Genomic DNA, 22099 nt, shown 5'->3' with positions numbered 1-22099 from the left:
AAACTCGCTTAAGATAAAGGTTGAATGACTCTATTCTGAATTGCAGAGCTGATGGATGTGGAGGAACCAACTGACATTTGTGTATTTAATTTATTAGTCTCCTGAGTGTGGGGGAAGGAAGGCCATTCACAGCAGAAGCAGGAGAGCCAGAAACAGGTAGAGCAACTGAGGATGCCAAAGGGAAGGGGGAAAAATCTGCTTGTATAGACAACAGCTGTCCCCTTTCTGAACAATAGCACCCTAATCTCATGCCCCCTTTCCTTGGAGAACAAAAGGCAAAGGAGCCTGGAAAACTAGGGCTTGCCATAGTGGAAAGAGGGAAGAATCCCTGCCCAGTTCTCTTTGTTCTGCAGGGTAAGTTCTACAACGCTTACAATGGGTAGCAACTCGTAGGAGCCCCAGGCATTAAGACTGACTTGTTCAAGTCTTGGATTTTAGCCGTGGAGAAATTACAATTTTTTCACTTCTGTGAAAGCTACAATGGTTTAAGAAGAAAAAAAAGCAAAATGAAATGAAGAGTGCCCTAATGGAAATTTTAGAAAATGCTTTTAGCAAGCATGTTTTCATTTCTAGATGCACAAAGCACAAGTGTCCCAATGGCTGCGAAGATGGCTTCTGTGCAGAATGGAAGACATAACCCAGGCCAGCCTCTGTGCAGGGATCCTGTGCAGTGCCTGCCGGCACTGTGGGCAAGTCCCACCTATCCCGGTGCCAAACAACTAAAGTTGGAAGGGAGATGTCACAAGACATTGTGTGGAAAAGGTACTGGGAAAGGAGTAAGATTCAGAGGTAGAAGAAGAAGGTAAGACCTCAAAGAGCACGATATCAGGAACATGCCAGTCTTGAAAAAGATTCTAATGCCATTTGCATCCCATTAGAATTTTCATTTTGGGGATTGTACTTAAGGAAATTGTTTCAGAACAAAAGCAGAAATAGGAGAAATGACATTGAACAACTAACTTCCTCCAATATAGGTTATCCACCTAATTTTACTATCTCTCCTAAAAAGCACTTTATACTTGTTACTCTATTCAGCAAAGCCATCATTTAGAATGGAAGGGCAGATAAAGTGCTTCCCAGATAAAGTCAAGTTAAAAGAGTTCATCATCACCATGCCTTTATTATATGAAATGTTAAAGGGACTTATCTAAAAAAAGATTAAAATTATGAAGAGTGAAATAACAATAAACTCACAACTATCAGTGACTGAACCTAAACAAAAACAAAAACAAAAACTAAGCAAACAAGTAGAACAGGAACAGAATCACAGAAATGGAGATCTCATGGAGGGTTATCAGTGGTGAGGGGGTGTGGGGAGGATCTGGGAAAAAGGTACAGGGAATATGTAGCATAATTGGTAGGTACAAAATAGACAGGGGGAGGTTTAGAATAGTACAGGGAATGGAGAAGCCAAAGAACTTATACATACAACCCATGGACATGAACTAAGTGGGGGGAATGCTGCAGGGAGGGGGGTGGAGGGGGATAAAGAGAAGAAAAAATGGGACAACTCTAACAGCATAACCAATAAAATATACTTAAAAATTAAAAACAAAGAAAAATTTTAAAAAACAAAGTTACTTTTTCTGAGTCATGTAACATAATTACTCAGGTGTCCACAAAAGGTTAACATAATCCTCAAGGTGTACACAAGATGGATGCCCTCTCTCAGCCCAAGACTCCACCCAGCATGACTTGCTACAGAGCTGCCACTGAAAACTGTGTGGCCACATGATTTTCTAATATTAAAATCTGATTATTTTATAAAAGTAAAAAATTGGAGGAATTAAAAGAATGAAACTATTTGTCTTTTTATATTAGTCCCAAGGAATAATTTATTTGCTGGTAAGAACCAACAGATTTTCTTTTGGCTTTATGATAAAACAATGTTATTTAGTGCCTATTGCTTCACTACTCTGTAAGAAAGCAAAAGAGAGATAACAACCTTTTAAAGAACAATGAAAATAATTCAAATCCTATGGTATGACATACTTTGTGAGAAATGACATACATCAATAATATTTTAGCAAACAGGATGGAGTGGACCAGCCTCTGAGGTGTCAGAAAGGTGGGGGTTACTTGATCTCTACCCGGGAGAATTTTCAGTGGCTGAGTGCCCTCCTTCCCAGCAGCAGTCCCGTCCGGTCCAGCCACCCTGCCCTGCCTTCCTGCATGCATACGGGCTCTTGAACAGTGAGCACTTCAAAGGTACACCTCTTGAGAGATACATTTTTAGTTTTGTGTGTGGTTTCTGTTCATAGTTCATGTTGAAAACACTATACTTAATAGGGTTGAGAGGCATCAGTTTTTAAGTGGCCCAAGTTCTTGCTTCGGCTTTTGAAAATAAATACATAAAATAACCCGAAAGGAGAATGGTTCCCAGGAGCAACAAATTCCCATTCTATATCTTTGTCAGTGGTCATTTCTGATGGAAGGAAGTCTCTAACTCTGAGCTCTCACTGTCCGGATGTAGAAGCAGTTAAATAAAAGCCTAGTTTTATCTTCTTTCCCGCCTTTGCTGTCTCAAAATACACACATCCATCACATTGAGACACTACCTCTGCTTCCAGGCCTAATGGAGCTGCAACCCTGAGGAAGTGTGCCCACGGTCCCGTGCAGGACACCTGACTCACAACCTCCCACGGTGCTCTGTGTGAGTGGCGTCTCAGGGGACGGTCAGTACAGATTGCCCATCCCTGTATCCTCAGCAGGCTTCCTTAACACACACTCTCTTTTAATAAACAGTATTTTTTTTGGTGAATTCTAAACTTAAGTAGAACACAAAACCTACCTCAGCACTATTCAGTTAGAAAGCAGTCTGAGCAGGCTGTTGCTGCTTTCTTTCCCCACAGAGCACCAGTAGTGCAGAAAACGCCTGGGCATCTTTCCTTCCACTACTCTCGGGTATTCAGTATGTTTCCTCTGCCCACCCCGAGATGCTGCAAGGAGGAGGCTGGGCCTTTAGGGATGAGGACCCCTGAGGACCCCGAGGGGAAAGGGTGTACCTGGGATGTGCTAGACTTTGCCAACAGACTCAGGAAGTCGCTCTGACATTAACTCTCAGAAGTAGCAGCTCATGCAAAGGCCCCACCAAAGGGGCAATGGCCAGGAATTAATGAGGCTGTCAATGAGAAACAACTAGAAAAAGTCTAGGGAACAGAAAACAATGTCTAGGGACAGAAAACCTTCATAAGGTGAAAAGAGAAAACCCTAGAGAACTTCAGGCTCCACAAGAATGGCCCAGAGTACTCATATGCAACATGCTCAGTCAGAGCCTTTACCATACGCAAGCCGATTTCAAGCCCATTATAAGCAGGGGTGGGAAGAAAATGAGACTACTTTTCCTTGCTTATCTAACAGTAAGGTGTCCCCTTCCCTCCTGACCCCCTTCTCTATCTCAGTTTTTTTTTTAATGATAACACTAGAGAATTTGGTATTACAGTTGGCAAATCTAAAAGGTACAAACTGACAGACATAATGGAAATTCCCAAATCACTCTTATTGGAGGGTGTATGTGTAATTCTCTTACTCTGGAGACTAGAAATTCAACTTCCATTTTTCAAAGCTTATGAAGACAGCATAATACTGTGCAAACAGACACAGAGGTGTTTATTTTAGTCTTTCCATTGCTTCCAAGGGATATATGACTCTGGTGCTTAGAACAGTTATTCTGAAAAGGGGGCCGATAAATACACAAAATTCAAGAAACATTATCATTGTGATCTGCACAAGCGATGTAGAATGACGCCTCCATGGCTTCTGTGACCCTCCCCTTCTCCACCACACAGGCCGGTTCATTCCCAACTGCATGCCACCCAAAAGGAAACAAAATGAAAATGATGCTACCCAGTAAAGGCCGAGTTTCGAGGCAGATTCAGCACTCAAGCCTGTTTCCCACCTTGGGAATAACTGTAAACCTAAATGGTCATAAAGTGATGTGATTCTCAGAGGTAAAACCACCAAAACCACCGCCTTCCCCGGAACACCGGGCAGGCTGCTCACAACGAAGCTATAAAGCAAACCACTCAAATGGAAAAAAAGCAGAGGAAACACGCACAGTGCAGAATTTAAAATATATATATATTTCAAATATATATATATTTAAGTTTTCATATATATATATATATATATATATGAAAATCCCCAAATTCTATTGATACTTCTATAAAGCCTTTTTTAAAAAACAAATTGTTTCCTTTCCCACATTTACTTAAATACATCAACACTCAGCATCTACTTCTAAGGATTAAAGAAAACAGCCTAGTCCCTCCATGCCACCCCCCAACCAATGCTCATCAGAACTTTATGCTTTTTTACTGACAGCTGGGCCCGCACACAGAACCCCAGGCACATACCCACTCTGTCCTTAGTCACTCAAGTACGTACTGAGTGCTCACTCAGCATGTTAGGTCTTGTAGTGCATCAGAAAAGAAATAATAAGCCTTGCTTTCCTGAAACTTTCAGTCTAGTTAAGGAGATGGATGATTAAAAAATAAAATGCTTAAAAAATAAAGTAAGCTAGATGATAGAGAGGGTTGGGGTGGAGGCTATTTCATACAGGTCAGGGAAGGCCACTCTGAAAGGGTAACTCGAGCAGTCCCATTTAAGGAAGCAGAGGAGCTTATTTAGGAAAGAAATACAGATCACCACCACCTCCTTGCTTATATACTAGGCAATATTTGAGTATGAAGGTAGACACTTTTTAAAAAGTTAATTTTAAAAGTAGCTCATATTTAATATTTTCAAAAAGACAGTTGGTTGTGGACCCTAAGTGTAAACGACTAAAACGATATTTGTAGCACCAACATCAACACCTCTGTACTGTCGCATGGTGCCTGGGGAAAGAATATCATGATGGTGACAGAAATAATAATGCTTTTTTTTAAACCTTAACACTGTGCTCAGTATTTTAGAAACAGCTGTAAATTAAAGTTGTGTCAAATCACTGACTTTTAGAAGCCAAACAGGGGGACACGAAGGTCCACTCTGCCTCGTCCAAGACGGACACTTGACGCAACGTTCGCCACCTGGAGTCAGAAGAATCACCAGAACTCAGTTCTAACTCAGCTCTCTCATGTGACTCATCATAAGACGGGCCCTCGGGGCTTCGGGAGGCCCCCGCTTAACCAGTTAACAGCAGTGTCACGTGTGAAAACTCGGTCTCCTCTCTTGCACAAGATACCACATCTTCAAGCCAGACTGAGACACTCTGAGGAGCAAAGTCCATCTGTTAGAAAGACGGTGGCAGATCTGAGAGGTGGTGCAGAGGGACAGGAAGAGGGCTACCACAGAGGTAATGAGTTTGGGGTACAGTCTGCAAAGACTGCTGAGGGCCAACACCGTGAATTCAATGGCTGTGATGGTTATTAGTCAAATGTTCACACACCCACCGTCACACCCCTATCTATGTGCAAAAACACGTTCTCTGAAAATCTCTTGCCTTCCCTACTATAGAGGCAAAGGACTCGGGGCACCCAAGTAAGTAAGGGGAAGTATAAACTCAGAGTTGTACAAATGCATTAAGATTTTTAAAAGTTACTGATTTAAAAATATACTAAGAAAACTGGGACATCCCCCACCCCTGCCCTTGCCACTGTCCAAGCAAATGCAATTTGGAAGACAAAGTTCTTAGTTCTAAAGCAGTATGTTAGAATTTAGAATTTTCTTCCTCTCTCTCAAACTACCCCGTTTACAGAAGGACTTCTAAATGACTTTAAGTCGGCCATGTGGTATCTTCAAGTTTACATTCAGAACTTCTTTGAAAACCTCACTTAATATTTAGGGCTTGACATGGTTTCACATGAGCAGTTCAAACCAATGGTTAAAAAAATAAAAACCCACAAGGTTCAAAACAAAAGCTGTCTTGATGGCAGTACAGTAACTATAGTGCCCATTTACATGTAACATGAAATCCAAACCACTCTTCCATAAGACGCTTGCTTCCTAGGACAAAAATGTTTTAGAAGAACATCATCGGAGGGACATTCTTACAGCTACCTGATTGAGAAAATAATTTCTGCTAAAACACACTACTACTGCAGCACTCCAATCCAACAGGGCCCCAAATTATTCCTCAACAGTGGTAGAAACTTTCAGAATAAAAGATACTTTTTTTTTAAGTATTAACGTGCCTTATGCAATGCTCTGCCTTTTATGGGGAGCCCAAACCAAGATGTCAGCTGATCAATAAGCAAGTAGGGTCGAGCGATCCACAGACTCACAAAATAACACTTCATGGGGGTCAGTGACTTGCGCAAGGCTGTGAACTTGCTCGTCCTTGACAAGAGGACCAGGAACAGAATTCAGGTCGATGGATTCCATGAGTTATGTACTTTCCACCAGAACCAATGTACTCATATGTACAAAATAGAAACACATTAAAATACCAGCACCTCTCAGAGTCCATTCACTGTGATGTACCAGGAGATTTTGAATTTAATGAATGTAGTTAATATGACTATTTTAACCCATTTATATAGATATGTATGCATGCTGTAATAAAAGTATTCAGAAAACCATGAAATTAAAAAAATTCACTGGAAATTTCCTTTTCAATGTTGATGCTTTTTCTCCCTGATATATACCCTCAAATTACTGCACCTTGCTTTTCAAAATCTCTTATGAAATTAGAAAAAAAATAGGTAATAAATACCTGGAAAAGATTCCTGACTAAGCTATTAAGAAGCTAAGAACTTAATATATAGTTATTTATATATACACATATGTATATACATATGTGTGTATATGCACACAAATATATGCATTTATGTATATATAATACATATACACAAATATATATATTAAGTGTGTGTGTAGACATACATTAAGTATATCTATACATTATGTGTGCATATGTTCATGTGTATGTGTACATATACCCTAGTCAAAGTGAGCTCTTCAATTCTAAAATTTGAAGGTAAAGGTTCCTAGGCCATTCTGGGTTTTCTGTAGCTATTTTCTTTTCTGGCCAAACTCTCCTAAACTCGTTTTGGTGACACAGTCTGGCAATGAAGTAAGACCTCCAGGAGGCAGAGCTGGTCAAACCCCTAAGTGCCATGGCAGATGAGCCCTCCGAAGCCCATCGTGTGCTGTCTCTTCAACTACTTGGCCCGAAAAGACCTCATGAAAGGCGACCAGCAGCTCACCCGCAGGAACTGCTTGACTAATCTCAAAACCCCAACCCAGCAGCCTCATACAAACCAGTAAATCAGCCACTTTTGAATATGAGAAGCACCCGAAACAACTGACTATTCCAATGAAAAACTTTATGTTAGCAACAGTAACTGCTGGTGGTAACCCTGGTTGCTAATTCTTAGCCTGGAGGCTGTGATCCCCCTACCCATCAACCCGAAAGAATTGTGAGGATGCTGTAAAATTGATACTATTTGTACCAGGAAGAAGGGAATTCCTACAATGAAAGAATCCCTGTGTTCCACTCTTTTATTCCAGAAGGAGAAAATGAGAAATGCCCCACAGAAGCTGAGGGAAAGCCAAGTTCGCAGCAAATAAAAACACAACCTCTCTCCTAAAAAAAGAAATTGCCTGAATAATCACTTAGCGCTAACATGACCACCCCTTCACCGCCCGGGCTCAGTGGCGTCCAGTGATTCACAACTCCACGCAAGGCAAGCTGCCACAGATGCCGCTCTCGCCAACTTACAACATTCACTGTGCGCTGTTCACCGGGTGCCCCAGCCTTCCCTCACCATGGGCACTTCCCACGAGAAGCTGCAGTGTGTCTGGGCTTGGGCGGTGTGTTCTTTCCTCCTTTCACAGAGAAGTGAGAAAAACCTAGCATGGAGTAGAACAGAAGAGAAAGAAAAAGGTAAATGCATCATCAAATATCTCATTATCTCAACACAAAGGAAGTTCACAATCAATTAGACCAACTGATCATTCACCAAAGACTATTTTCCAGAACCATTTTGTAAAAGAGAAATTCAATGGCTTTGCTCTTGCCCCAGGAGACACGGCAGCATGGCATGCCATACCTTTTCCCCATTCTTTCTTGTCCCCCAATAAAGGTGACACCAATTCTGGGAGACTTCATATGCAACCCAGCTGAGATGCAAACTTGTGATACAGCCTCAAAGTAAGTCACTTGGTTTTACTTTCTTCAAAAAGGAGGGAGCTGGGACCTCTTCCCATTGTCATACCTCACTGGGTTGTTGGGAGGATCAATAAGATCACTCTTGCAAAGCATTCACAGTTCCTGACAAGAAAGGCACTATGTAAATGCAAAGTATTATTATTAGTGGTCATAAACCTGTTCCTGAGCCAGACTATAAAAGCCAGCCTTGGCTAACCACCAACGATCCACCGACCCTGGGACACCCAAACATCTACATGTTTGCAAGGGCCACCGTGCTAAGATTTCTCCTTCCAGGGAGGTCTTGAGAGAAACAGGGGCCAGGAAACAAGGCGTCTGAAACCTCAGGAAGAAAAGACATTCAGGGCCTGGTGCAGGAAGGAAAGAGGAAGAAGGAGGGGAAGGTGGTGAGAGAGGCCTGTGCAGGCGCATCATGGCTCGGCGCAGGCCCACGGCACCCTCCGATGGCGTGTTCGGTGCCCTGGAGGTTCACAGGACTGTGAAATTTTCCACCTGGCTGCCTGCCATTGCCGCCCACCGAGGATAACACTTACACACACAAGTGGCGCGCCAAGGACCTGCTGGAGAAGGACTAGATGATTTTTGTTTGTTGCTTTTAAAGAAAAGACCTATTCATATTCTGATCGTTAATATTTTCCACACTTGAATTTTTAATTTTTCCCCTCCTTGAAGACAGAGCCAGAAACACCTTTTCCTGGGCCAATATTATTTCGACTGACTGGGAATCCTTGAGGAGTATACTTGAAGTATAGGAACATATGCGAGTGGCTTTGGGGGAGACAGAAAGCAGAGTTTAAGTGCTACCCTGGATCCTGTTTGCTTCCCAAATAAATCATCCCCAAGGGCCTCTCAAAGTCATAAGCATATGCTGAACCAAGGTGGGAATCACAGCATTAACACTGTGGGTGTAGTATTTTTGAGAGAAAAAAGTGGTCCCTTATCTCAAAAAAGGCAACAATGAATAATGTCGAACCTTAAATTTGGAATTGGTAAAACACTGACAAATCTACCTCAAAATAAATAATTAAAAATAAGAGAGAAAAAAATGAGGACAGAAGAGAGAAAGGAGGTATCTGCTACTGATAGGATTAACCATGGCTTTTAGAGTGAATAGAGTTCACAAAGTGCTTTTTCATTAATTAATTCAATCACTTGCCAAGTTTTTCCTTGGTGCTCAGTATATCCACCCGGTTCTATGTCTACAGTGGCAAACAAAATGGGAAAGAGCCATGCCTTTATGGAGCTCACTGCCTCAGGAGGGACATTAAAGAATCATAGTATACCCTCTGTAGTATATGTATAAAATGTGAACACTGGATGGGTATTACAAAGAAAAAATAGGCACTGTGATTTGCAATCATAACAGGGCACCCATTTAGGAGGAAGGGCTCAAAAGGTTTTTCTCCCTAAAGTAACACCTAAGTAGAGAAGTAAAGATGAGCAGAAGTGAGCCAGGCATCGAGTTTCCTGGGGGAGGAAGCAGCTCTGCCTCGTGGGATGTGATCCAGGGGCGCACAATGAACTCTATTTCATCTCCATTTTCCTCCTGGACATTTCAATGGCTCTCCATAGTCAACATCAAGAAACGAGCAACAGACTTATGATATTAACTAGAGTTACTGCTATGATCACTTTGCAACCTATGGATGTTATCAAATCACTGTTGTACACCAGAAACTAATACGTTATATGGCAATTAAATTTCAATTTGAAAGAAAAGAAATAAGCAACAGAACTGTTCTTAATCTCTCGAAATAAAAGCTGATTCTTCTTTCTGACTGCCAGCGCCACCAGAGCAAGAAAATCTTCGTGGTCACTGCTGCAGGAAACCTGCTCCGCGCAGGTATTAAACCTGATGAGCGGCAAAGGCTGACTCTGGCTTCCTAAGGCATCTGAAGTCACCTGATCATCACAAGAAAAAGAAGCTCTCTGGTAACACCTGCAGGCTACAGCTGGAGTTAAGAAAACCCTCCCAAAAGAGCTAAAAACAGATCACATCACATGTAAATGTCAGAAAAAACATTTTTTTAGTACTTTGCATTAGGTTTCAAATCTGCTGGCTTCCTCTGGACTATCAGATCTTTTTTTATTTCTCTTACAAACTGAAATGACATTTATGCCCGCCTACCTAATTCTATAATATTGTATGTGAACTGTAATTGAAAAATTAAAAATTATTTTTAAAAGTGTGTCTTGAAAACTTTCTGTCTTGGTTCTTTGGTTTGTTTACTTCTGTACTTATTCACACGGGTAAAACGATGCAAAGAAATAAAAAGCAATATAAATGTTGTGTTCTTCTGAAGTGTTTTATTGTTTCCTATATCCCAAATCTGGTACAATTTAATTCCTCTACTAAGGAAAATCAGCAATTTGCTTTCCTCATTCTACGAAACAGAGGCTTCCTCAGACAAGCTCATCATTCATGTTCTCCCCATGAATGGAGTAAGTCTGAAAATCTGTTTGAAATGAATAAGCCAAAATTTCATCTGAGTCTCTTGCCATTTAAGACACCCAAGATAAAATGTAGTTTCTCCTACAAGTTTCTCATAAAACCAAAAACATTAATAATAGTCCAAGTTCAGTCTTAAAATACAAACCCTCACTTTGACTTACTAGTTCTGACAAACCAGAAAACTGAGAAAGAAAAGAGAGGGCAAGAAAAGAGACTTCTTGAAGCCAAGTTGTCCAATATCCCACCACCAGGCCTGGGAAATACAACCAGGCTGCCAGTTTTGTCCTCTGTCCAGAGGAGAAAATGACACAGTGCCAATTTCTCCTTCCCCTGACTGCCCACAGCACTCACAGCCTCCATCACGCATTTTAACCCAAGGTCCTTTTCAATTCAGCACTCTGTTATATTGTCTTTTTATATTCCCTGGATTTATTTAAGTCTTGAAGGCTTGGAAAGCTTTTAAGCTCCTTGATGAAAGAAACCTTGCCATGCCCTTCTGCAGCCTCCGAAGAGTGTCTATCAGAAAAGCCTGAATTTAAATTAAATGATGCATGTCCAAAACCTGTTCTATGACTTAACCTGTACTCCAAAAGAATTACTGCTCTCTAGCTGTAATTTCAGCCCTCCTCATTGTCCTCAGTCCCCCAGGGACTTAGAGTGCCTATAATGCCTACCATCCAAATGAAAGCCCTCCGTGAACCGGAGAACATTTCAGTTACCACTTAGCTTTCGCTCTTCTGTACTTCCAGTCCATTATATTTTCAGTCATGAGTGGCTTCTGAACAGCTGCCATCCCCTTTCAAGATTTACAACTCCCTACCCCACCCCAGGTCACCAGGAACCTATATCCTTGATCCTCATGGCTTTTCAAAAGCCACTATTAAGGGAACCCTTGTGGTGTGCTGAGGGAAGATGGGATGTAATGCCTCTCAAACTGGAACCACCATCAGAAACACCTTCTTCAGGTGTTGTTCACCTTGGAGGTCTTGTTCAGCCACTGAGCTGGGTCCCATTCCCAGAATTTCTGATTCAGTAGGTGTGGGGTGGGACCGGGGGGCTTGCGCTTCTATCCAGTTCCCAGGTGACGCTGCTGCTGCTGGTCCAGGGACACCAGTTCAGAACCACTGCTCTGAGGCCAAGTCCTTCTGTCAATCAGACAGCCAGACAGAGGCTGGGCATATCACATAAGATGGCTACATTGGAAGGACTGATACCTGTCTATGCCAAAGATGTGACAGGTCACCCAAACAAAACAAAACAAAACAAGACAGTTCACACACTTTATAATACAGGAAAACTTCTGGTGGCTCTCGGTCTTGGGTCTCTGTCTGTTCTCCGCTTACTAGCTTCAGTTCCTATTGGGATCAATGTGGACTTCTGTCACTCCTTCAACCTCTTTCGTTTACTAGAAACTTCTTACAAATGTATCAATCATTGCCATTCCTGAGAGGCCTTCCCCATTCCCTTGTACATTCCCAAATGGCTGCCACCTCCTCCTGCTCACCAGCAGACATGTTAATGTGTGGTATGAGTCCAATGCTGGTATTTGACCAGGTGCATCATGAACTTGGAGTTTGACTTGTGCCACTTTTTTTTAAGTAAACTTCCTTCTCTTTCTTTCAGAATGGCTCCCTGCCTTCTAAATACAGTGGCCCTTTCCTAACTGACTTCTTTTATAATGTTTGATAGAGTAGTTCCTTCAATTCTCTTTTCCTTTTATTTCATATACTAGACAGTATCTTTGGAAACGACCTCTCCTCCATTCTCTTAGTTATTCGGGCTGGGGTGACCTCACGCCTTGGCTCTGAAGAAGAGCATTTGGACCTAAGTCTGGAGAATCAGGATACACACCCCTCATGCCATGATGACTGGTTTTAGGGATAGGCATGTAACCAGAGCCACGCCAGCCAAAGCCTCTCTCAGCCTGGCTGGAACTAAGAGGAAACAGGCTCCCTCTCCTAGGGAGACCACGAAGCATGGCCTTCAAAGAGCTGTTTGTGAGGGAAGCCCACGTGAGAACACAGCTCTTTAGAAGGCAGCAGCGCTGAAGGGCTGAAAGTCCTGACAACAGCGAGGTCCCTGAGATCCAGTCATGCCAAAAGTCAGACTTACCCCTGACTGTTTACTTATGCTGTAACAAATCAAATTCTAAAGCGGCCCCTAACTGCCCTGTCCTCCAGTGCACACACCTTCTCCTAGTCACTCAGTCAAACACTAGTCTGGGTGCTGCTGCTGCAAAAGAGCTTTGTGGGTGAAATTAAACCCCGTATCAACTGACCTTAAAATAGAAAGAATATCTGTGGTAGGCATGACCTAACCAGGTGAACCCTTGGTATGGATAGGCCATTGTGTGCATCAGATTCAAAGCATGAGAGAGCATATGGGGGTGGGGGAACACTGTGTGGCAAGGAACTGGACACGCAGCCGCTGTCTAGCCCACAGCCAGCCACAGAACATGGGCCTCAGTCCCGCAGCAGTGCGGAAATAACTTCTGCCAGTAAGTGTGTGAGCTCAAAAGACAACCACGAGCCCCAGAGGAGACTGCAGTCCAGCTAACGCTTTGACCTCAGCCTCATGAGACCCTGAGCAGAGAATGCAGCTGAGCTGTGGCTGGACTTCTGACCTGCAGACACTGGGAGACAACGTGGGTATGGTGTTAAGCCACAGCGTTTATGGTAACTTGTTATGCAGCAACAGAAAACTGATACATGTATGACATAATCAATTCTATTTTTTTCCTTAAATCACTCTGAGTTTTGTCTCTTGCACCAAAATATCCTAGCACTCCTGGCTTCTCTGAGATGGTGCTATTGCTGTGTCCTTACATTGCTTTTCTGTCGGCTTCTCAGCTTTTGTCCCTTGCTGGTATCCCTTTGGACCCTAGGGTATGTATCCCCCAAGGTTACACATTTAGCCCTCTCTCTTCTCTTCCTACGGCAATTTACTTTTATTGCATATAATTCTTAAATCTGTGTCCTGGGTCCTGGCATCTCCCCTAACAAGCACCAGATATATACAGTATAAATGAATTATGTCAGTTTCAAAATTTTCAATCTTCCCCTCCACCCCGCCCCAAAACCAGTCCTCCCCTTTTATTTGCTATTCATGCTAATGACCACTGGCTTGCCAGTCTCCCGTCTCCCGTCTCCCACAGGGCATCAGCTGTCAGTGCTCTCCAGCCTGCTCTCTGTTCCCACACCACCATGCTAGGTCGGCTTCTCTTCCTCTCACAGCAGCCTGCTAATTGGTCTTCTTGCCTTCACTACTCTCCCTCCAAACCACCTGAGTCATCTTTCCTGGATCAGACTTCCTAAAGGTTATATAATACAACTTCTTCATGTCATTCTGTGGTATTAGTTCCTATGGCTTGCTGAAAATCTTCTAAAATTTGATGTTTAAGACCTTCACAATCTGGCTGCGACATACTTTTCCAACTGCATTTCCTACTTCTCCCCTTATGCATGTTGCACCAGCCAAACCGAACCTCTCTCATCTCCCGAGGCTCACATTTCTAGCCCACATGTTAAAACTCAGGCCACACCTACCAAGACCTGCTCAAGTCTTTTCTCCATCCTCTTTCCTTCACTCTCCTATGCTACAACTTTCTCAATCAGAAATACTTTTTTTTTTGGATGTGAGTTCCTACAGCCTATATTCCTTTTTCTCAGGATACTAATCATTTTATTTCTTATCCTAAAATAGGCACCGTTTCCCCAGGCAGACTGCAGTAAGCTCTGTGAAGACAGGGTTTCTGTCTGTCTTCTTTCTGTAAGCCTCAGAGTGCTTTTGCTAATGGTAACCCCTTGATAAATACTGTTTGATTAACTGACTGAGAATGTGGTATTTTACTTTCACTCTGACATGTCCTCAAGTCTTCTCACTCTGTGGTTATCAAATAGGAGAGTCCCTTTTTAGTGACTTGGAAAAAAATCATTACATAAGCCAATATGGAGACTGCTCAGTCGATCAATGAAATATTCTGCAAGAGCCTCTTTTTCCAACCCAGAACTAAAGCTGACTGTGTCTTTTCTTCCTGAGGAGAAACATCCAGGGCTGCTGGCCATGGCAGAGGTTCATCGATGTTTTCCCAGGATGAGCCACTCAGCCCAGCAGGGTGCGAAGCCGTCCCAAGCTCGCTCCCTCCCGCTCTCCTTCCCCCAAAGGAGCAAAATTCCTCTTCCCTAGGGAAGGCAAGGACAGTGAGGAGCTTTCCTGAGATAGAGGTATCCGGTCAGACTTCAGTAAGAACTGGAGGGAGGTGAAGGTGAGATGAAGCCCAAACCTAACCTATTCTGAAACACAGTTTATTCATCCAATCAGGCAACCCCCCTGTGATCAACAGTTGGTGGTTTGTGAGACTTATCCATCGTAAAATCTTTCTTCAAACAGGCAATCCTTGGGTATATCAAGCATGCATGGGGAACATTCTGTACTGATATTAGTTGGTTTGTGCTTACATTAAAACACACACACAAATTAGTATCTGCCTAAAGAACACATAATCAGAAAGATAAATATGCTGCAAAAATATTATGATCCAACTTTTTAAAAATTACAATTCATGTTGATCCATGCCACTGTGTCCTATTATCACCTTTATCACATAAAGGTGAGGCTTTAACCACACACACATAGACAGGGCAGGTGTCTATCCTTGTGTGCAGGTTATATATCTCCTTACTGGTGTAAAGTTTGCTAAGAAATGTAATTACGCATCCAGAGAAAAGTATGTCCGCATATCAACAGTAAGAGAAAAATATACATGAGAAATACTTAATCTGTACTGAATAGCCATAGAATAATGTCTTGAGTAAATTATGATATTAAAGACCAAGTTGGCATGTGCTCCTTACTGACAGTTTTTCCTGGCCTTATTTGCTTAATGCTGTGCTCCCAAGTGGGTCGCTCCTGCCGAGCAGAAAGCACTACAGCCCAGGAGACAGAGGAATGCAGATCAAGACCCAGGAGACCACACACCTGCAAGGCCACTGGACCCTTGGCTGCCCTGAGCCATCATGCCCCTTCTCCCTGGAGGGAGTTTCATTCACACCTGCTCCAGAGGCACAGTGGGAATTCAGGGGTTAAAAAGGTGCCTAGAAAAAAGGGGATGGAACAGGCAGAGCCTGTGCCTCCTGTTTGATCATTACAGAGCATTTATAAATCATGAGCTGTTATGGTCCCTGAGTAGCCACTGGGAGGAGTCCCCTGACTTCCAATTTCTTTTGGTTTCTGCTCTATTTGCTCTCATTTTAAAAACAAAATTAATAGGAATTCTAAGAAATTTAAGTATTTCCCTCTCATTCTCTTTTTACCATCATATTCAGAGTTACATGATGGTATTCTGAACTATTTTATTTGGTCTGACTTTGCAAAATGCTGCACAGTGAATCCAAGTAAAAAGACCAGAAAGAGTCCACATATACCACCAGACCATCCTTTTGGACAAACACAAGTAACAGAATTCACCAAAAGCAGAACTTGGAAGTGTCCTATCAAAGCCACACCACTTTTTCATTTAATGAAATATATCTGTGTAAAAGCATATAGCTACCACAGAACCTCTAATCATGCTTCAAAAGTTACGGTACCATTGCATTCATAAAGGCTATTCTGAGATTTTTTTAAATCAGAATTATTTTCCAGAATTCAAAATCAGTAACTTTTGCATAATGTTTACACCAGCAGGACTTTCCATAATTACACTGAATCGATCTCATTGGTCTTCTTTTTGTCTGCTTATTAAAATGGATTTTTAAAGTTTATTGATTGATTTTTAGAGCAAGAGAGGAAAGTAGAGAGAGACAGACAGACAGACAGACATTGATTTGTTGTTCTACTTATTTGTGGATTTATTGGTTGATGTTCATATGTGCCCTGACCAGGGACTGAACCCGCAACCATGGCGTATCAGGATGACACTCTAACCACATGAGCTACCCAGCCAGGGTTGTCTGTTTTATTAAATTAAAAACCCAAACACATATAATAACTCAACATTTTAACCTCTTTTTTTATACCATTCCACGTAGCTGCCTCCTTGTTTAAATATTACAACTGTCTGATGCAATCAGAAAAAAAATATTGCAAAACAAAGGCACTATTGAAAACCTCTCTCCTTTTGGAGGAGGCTTAATAAAACTATTCTAGCTTAAAACTGAGATTTCAATGGTCTTAGCTGTGAACAAGTAACAGAAATGCCACCTGGCATTAAGTTCAGGGATTACCTGTCAAAAAATACCAAAGGCAGATATACTTTCATGTGGGTTACTTGGTGCCAGGGCAGTACCAAGAAATGCAATTATTTTTCTGTGAATGTGGAGGGGAAGACTTGATACCCTATTTGGAGCAAAGATCCACTGTGTGGAGGGTGGGGGGAACCCAGGGGAGGGGGGCTGACAGAAAGCACATGCGCACCAGCCTGCTTCCGCCAGTTGCAAGTAGGAGTGTGAGGGAACACCTGTCCACTCACTACACAGCTCCACCTGCTACAATGTTTAAACTCAACTAAAGGTAAATAACTAGTATTTTCTGAGCAGAGGACCCCAGCAAGATACGGTCACAATACACCTTTGAGTCCTGAAACTCAATTAAAATACCTGATGGTCATGTTTCATTAAAAAACCCCAAGGAATTATTTTACATAATGAGCAATCTAAAAGTTTCCTATAGCTCTTCAAAAATAAATATTTAAAACTCTTTAGGATTAGCAACATCTATTTATCACAAGGCTCTAGAACACACATTCCCAGGGAAAGGCATACCCTGTTTCCATTAGAGGAAAGATGAACAGGTTTTCTTCCCTCCCTCTTCATCTCCCAGGTTTAGGATTTATCCTACCATCACGGCTTAGATTCTCACACTTACAACTCCTGACATCAAAAAAGAAGAACATTGCTAGCTCCTTAATTGTTTTGTCGAATAAGCTCTAAAAAGTTCATTTTTGTTACCTTTTTCAGGCAAAATAAGAGGACTTTTACAAAAATTCTATTGCTAAAACAATGCAATTCTCCCGGGAATGACTCCGTTATGGAAATGAAGTGACAGCTTCTTTTATCTAGCCAGGCAGAAAGTCTGCATTTATAAAAGGCATTCAGAACACTCAAGTGCTGTGTGTGGGAGGACGTAAAGTGCTATTTTTAATTCAGATTGCAGCATTCCTCCCATACAGGTTTTCAGTATAATCATAATCATAATAACACTGATCTAAAAAGAAAGAAAATCCTATTTCTGCTGACCCTAGCAGAAAAAGAGAAAGGAAAAAAAGAAAGAAAATTAAGGGAATGATGAAGACAGCTTCCTTCTACTTTTGGACCACTCTGTAGGCTCAGAGATCAATTTCCACAGCTATCAGAGCTGACTATTTATTACCCAGAATTAAAAGCACTTAATCTCTACGAGTAATAGCATTATGTCTTCTCACACAAATTTACATTTTGCACATGTGACTTTCACTCTACTGGGTTTGCAGGAATCACCTGTGCCTGCCAGGAAATGCTATGAGAGTTCTCCCACCTATTCCCCAAAGGTAACATTCCTCAGCGGTGGGTGCTGTGATGGTTGGGTCCAGCTGTGTGGTGGGACCATACTGGACACCAATGTCTAATTTCAAAAAGGCCCCTCAGGTAAGCAAGAGGAAGCCGAGCTTCGGCTTGGACAAATGCAGAGCCTTCCAGGTCGGGTGTAAAATCTGTCGAGGGAGTGTTTTCATGTCTGCCATGTTTCCACTGGCTCTGCTGGGGACCAGGGCCTGAGGAGGAGTGATGAATGGAAGAGCGGGTAAGGATGTGAAGACTCCTTCCTGTAGGTGACTCTCTGCAGAAGTATGACATTGGAGGGAAGGAAGTATTGGACGAGAGTGGAATTACTGCAAAGGATAACTGATGGGATAAGACCCTCTAGCCATGGCTAAGTGATTGGTTTAAGACCACTTATAGAGCACGAGCAAAGAGATAGAGTCAGAAAGATATTTTTAATTGAGGTAAAATTCACATAGCATAAAATTCACCATTTTAATCATTTTTAAAGCACACAATCAGTGGTTCTTAGTACATTCACAATGTCATGCAACTATCACTATTCTCTCATTACAGATTTTCATCATTCCAAAAGAAACCCCGTAGCCACACTCCATTCCCTCCTGCTCCCAGCCCCTGGTAACCACTAACCTGTGTTCTGCCTCCACGGCTCTACCTGTTCTGGATGACACATGTAAATGGCTGAATCATACACTATGTGGCCTATTGTGATCGGCTTCTTTCACTCAGCACAGTGTACTCAGGATACAGTCATGTTGTAGTATATGTCAGTAATTCATTCCTTTTTTGGCTGAATAACACTCCATTGTATGCACGCACCACATTATGTCTGTCCCTTCATCAGTGGATGGACACTTGGGTTGTTCCCTCTTTTTGCCTATTATGGAGAAGACTGCTATGAATATTACTGCACGTGTTTTTGTTTGAGTGCCTGCTGTCAATTCTCTTGGTCAGACACCTAGAAGTGGGTTTTCTGGGCCTGACAGTAACTCTATGTGTGACTTCTTGGGGAGCTGCTACACTACTTTCCACAGTGGCTGTACCACTTTACAGCAGTTTACGAAGGTTCCAACTTCTCCACATTTTTGTTGATACTTGCCACCTCCTTTTTTATTAATACAACCATCCTAATGGACATGAAGGTGTATCTCATTGTGGTTTTCATTTGCATTTCCCAGCCACTAACGTTGTTGAACACTCAGTGTGCTCATGGGACATTTGTATATTTTCTTTGGAGAAATGTCTATTCAAGTCCTATCTCCATTTTAAATTTGGGCTGTTTGCCCTTTTGTTGTTCCGTTCTAAAAGTTCTTTATACATTCTGGCAACTAGACTCAGTTACAAGATTTACAAATATTTTCTTCCATTCTATAGGTTGTCTTTTGACTTTCTGGATGGTGTCTTTGATTCACAAAAGTTTTTTATTTTGATGAAATCCAATTCATCTATGTTTTCTTTTGTTACTCTTCCTTGCAGTGCCATATACTAAGAATCCATTGCCAAATCCAAGGTGATGAAGATCTACTCCTGTGCTTCAGAACTCTTCGAAGAGTTTTACAGTTTAGTTCTCACATTTAGTTTGTTGATCCCTTTTTATTTGTTGTGTATGATGTGAAGGGTCTGACTGCCTTCTTTAGCACGTGTCTTATGTGTCTTTCTCTGGCTGCCTGAGCACCACTGGTAGAAAAGAGGTCAGAGAGTTTTTGAATATAGAGTGGTCTACAGTCCAGCAGTGTCAAACTCATTTTCACCGGGGGCCACGTCAGCCTCGTGGTTGCCTTTGAAGGGCCGAATATAATTTTAGGACTGTATTAATGTAACTACTCCTTAACAGTTAAGCAGAGCTCGGTGCTGCTGCTGGGTAGAAACAAGGTGCCAGGCAGGACAAAACAGGGTGGAGGGTCAGATTTGGCCCTCGGGCCTTGTGTTTGCCACCTGTGTTCTAGTCTATTCTTTTAAACTGGTTTTAAAAATATCTATATACATTTTGCAAATTAATTAAATTAACTGAATTTTGGTTACAGTGAGTAGAGTAAATGAACTTTTTCCCCTCGTTCCACACGTCGAAGGTGCAACAAGTTTTCAAGAGTCATGGCCAGTCAGGGTCATAATCCTCAGCCTCCAGGGAAGTCAACCAGCTCTGCAGTGGTGTTTTTGTTTTTTTTTTTTTGCCAGGATTAATTTCCAAAGCAACAAGGAGTTTGAAATTGCAGGGATTTCTACTATTTAGTTCCATTTGCTTCCCTGTCTGTTCCCCTCTAGTGAACTACTCCTGTACTCAGACATCCACAGACCTCAGTTCTCCTTCCCACGCCAATACCCATCTATTAATGCAGGCTCTTTGGAGAGAACTTAATAATCTAATTCCTACTGAGGCAGACGTAACATACTTTTAGCATGATGCCTAAGTCCCTGTTTTGTTTAAGCAAAAAGAATAAAGTACAGGTTATAGAATGCCGGGTATCACCCACACAGCCACTGGAAGAACCGGAGATTTTCAAATCTCCCTAAAGTAGCAGTTCTCAGACTTGGCTGCACACTGTGACCGCCTGGGGAGCTTCCCAACACCCTGACGCCTGGCACCCACCTCCAGAAACACCCCACTCACTCGCTGATCTGGGGTGCAGTTCGGCGATGGGACTCTAGTGCGCAGCCGTGATGACAGCCCGTGCAGACAGCCCGTGCCCTGAGGTCAGTCATCAGAGGCTGCCCTTGTGTTTGCTCCTCCCACCCTTGAAGCAGCTCTTCATGGCCCCTCGCACCGCCTACAGGCAGCTGGGGATGGATCTGCACTGTGTTTTAAAAGTATTGTAATCCCAGAGTAAAACCAATGAAAACTGAATTTCCTGTATTAGTTCTCATTTAATCTTCCTTGTGAAAGGAAGTTTATTATTCACATATGACCAACAGGATGACAAAACTTAGAAGTGGCAGAGAATGGGTTTGAATACAATCCTTTCAACCCAAAGTCTGTCTCCTAACTTTAAAAGGGCCAGCCATTATAAATGTGGTTGTACACATTGGTGCCAAGATCGATAAAGGGAATAGCAAATTCACACACTCCATCCTGCACCCCAATAAGCTGAGGATATACACTCACCAGAGATACTGGTGGGCACCACTCCTGCCAGTGCTGTTTTTTCTCTCTATTGTGTGTGTATTTTGTGTGTGTGAGGGTGTACGAGGGGGGACCTCAAAACTGGAATCATCTCCTGAAGGGTGGGCCCCTTGTAGTACAAGCATGCTTTGCTAGGTGAGTGTTCTATGAACCCCCATCTGTATCAGTGTACCAGCAGGTGTTATTGTGAGAGGCTGTGTTCAGCTTCAGTGAATTTGTTTTGAAGAGTCTTTCAACACATTTGCCCATTTTGTGGTGAGTGACTCATGAGTGCACCTGCCCACACCTTGCCGAGTGTTCAGCAAGGTTTTGAAAGAAAAAGCAGCATGACCCCATGCCCCACCCTCCCTATTCACCTGATCTCACCCCAAGCCACTGTTTTTTTGTTACCTGTATAAAAAAAGTGCTCAAAGGAAACATTTTGCTGATGTGGAAGAGGTGAAACAAAAAACAACAGAAGCACTAAAAGACATCAAAATAGATGAATTCAAAGCACTGTTTTGAGCAGTATACAAAACGTCTCAATAGTTGTATTGCATCAAATGGAGAGTACTTTGAAAGTGACTGAAATTTAAACATATAAGAATAAATACACAGTTTTTTATAAATAATTCCATTTTTGGAATAATTCCATTTATAATAATTCCATTTTTGGAATGACATATGAGGGGTCCCCCCTCATATGTCATTATACAGGAAGTGGACCTCAGAGTTATATTTGAATTCACAAAGATACAACATGACTCCAAAAATGTAGCTGGATCAAGTTTTCAGACATGGTGGAGGAGCAGTAATCCTTTCCAATATGTGCTAAGAATGGCAATAAGCCATGAAATACCTTTACTGCAGCACAAAAATGATAAACACTGAGAAAATGAACACTT

General features: G+C 42.1%; 1 protein-coding gene across 9 annotated transcripts in view; it reads right to left on the bottom strand.

The window, feature by feature from the left end:
* ATXN1 (ataxin 1) overlaps positions 1-22099 on the bottom strand; it is a 384633-nt gene that overhangs the window by 142082 nt on the left and 220452 nt on the right. For all 9 annotated transcript variants that reach the window (XR_004903293.1, XM_036026476.1, XM_036026475.1 and 6 more), the window contains one exon: positions 7661-7791. The gene's annotated coding sequence lies outside the window, so the exon portion shown is untranslated. The remainder of the gene's footprint in view (positions 1-7660; positions 7792-22099) is intronic.

The sequence above is a fragment of the Phyllostomus discolor genome, chromosome 5, assembly GCF_004126475.2.
Source record: "Phyllostomus discolor isolate MPI-MPIP mPhyDis1 chromosome 5, mPhyDis1.pri.v3, whole genome shotgun sequence".
In the NCBI taxonomy this organism is placed as follows: Eukaryota; Metazoa; Chordata; class Mammalia; order Chiroptera; family Phyllostomidae; genus Phyllostomus; species Phyllostomus discolor.
Note: the sequence above shows the minus strand (reverse complement) of the source record. Positions and strands in the feature narration are given on the sequence as shown.